This window comes from Arachis duranensis, chromosome 2 (assembly GCF_000817695.3).
Source record: "Arachis duranensis cultivar V14167 chromosome 2, aradu.V14167.gnm2.J7QH, whole genome shotgun sequence".
In the NCBI taxonomy this organism is placed as follows: Eukaryota; Viridiplantae; Streptophyta; class Magnoliopsida; order Fabales; family Fabaceae; genus Arachis; species Arachis duranensis.
In genome coordinates, this window is record NC_029773.3 from 4609344 (window position 1) to 4610961 (window position 1618).

Below are 1618 nucleotides of genomic sequence, written 5' to 3' on the forward strand. Positions count from 1 at the left end.
AGAGTGGGTCATGAAAAATATTATAAGTTCATATCAATGCACAAAGGATGCAAGAATCATCAAAGGTTAAGCATTGACTTAAAAATTTCATCACTCATCAATATCAAACAAGTCAAGAAGGACCAAAACTAACCAAGAAAGTCTTAACAATTGAGTAGGAAAATTCAGCACCAATGTTAAAATAAGAAAATTAGAAAAGAAGAGAAGAATAAGCTATAAAAATAAAATTAAAATTCAATGAATGAATGAAAATAAGCAAATGCAATAAACAAAAGAAAATGAAAGATGAGAAAAAAAACAAGTGAAAATTTAAAAAGAGGCAGAAGGAGAAATAAAGAAGGGAAGAAAGAAATGATGAAAAAGGTGGGAAGGGAATATAGAAAGGGAAAAAGAGAAATGGGAGAAAGGAAGAGAGAAGAAGAAAGGAGAGAAAGGAAGAAGAAAGAAAGAAGAAGCAAGGAACAAAAATAGGGGAGAAAAAAGACGCGAAGGCGACGCACGCGCATGAGCGACGCGTGCGAGCAAAAAGCAGGAGGGTGAAGCAACGCGTAAGCGTCATCCATGCGTACACGTGGAACACAGAAAAGAGAGGTGACATGTACGCGTCATCCACGCGTGCGCGTGGGGCTAAATTGTGCTATTTGCACAATACTAGCACCACTCCAGCGCAACTCTCTGGTTTTCGTACCAGGGGTCCCAATATAGCACACGACGCGTGCGCGTCGGCCACGCTTACGCGTGGTGCGGCCCTTTTTTTTTAAGGAAGCATAAAATAGAAATAGGGCACTCTTCTAACCTATATATATTCTAAAATAACCAAAATTCAAATTTAATAGAAATCTTTTAGTTTTTGAAAAATTTTCAAAGACAAAACAAACAAAAATTGCACTTCAAGCAAAATGCAATTCAAAAAAACTATTCTAATCAAAACATGAATCTAACAAGAAACCTAGCCATTAAAGCAATATGTACGAGGGTATAGAAAATAAGAAAAACTACCTACAATGACAACTCAATCATCCATTGATTATATTTACAAGAGAATGGAAAGAGTTTACCATGGTGGGGTGTCTCCACCTAGCACTTTTAGTTAAGTCCTTAAGTTTGACAATTGGGAGGCTCCTTGTCAAGGTGGTTTATGCTTGTACTCATCTTTAAACCTTCAAGGATTCTTGCTCCTCAAACAGTTGTCATAATTTTCAACCGACTTCACCAAGCTTGGGTGAAGTTCTTTCCAAGATATGAGCTCCCAAAATTGGTCTTCATGTTGTGATCCGGGATCCCATATCTTATTTTCACACCCATCTTCTAGTTGATTAGCATGATTCAACTTGGGTGGTAGGCATATAGAATTCTCCTTTATGCACCAAATTCTCCTTCTAGACCCATACAATTTAGCATTCCTCCAACCATAGTATTTATGCCTTGAGGGTTTAACCTTAATGAGCCTAACATTCTCTTTCCAACCATTACACCACTCCCTCTTACTCTTAACTCCACAAAGAGCTCTAAGTTGACCATCATTTTCAATCAACCCATATTCAAGTGAGAAAGTAAAGCTTAGGGATAGAAATTTTACCCACTTGAATGTTATGTTAGGTGATGGTGGCTTGGGAAG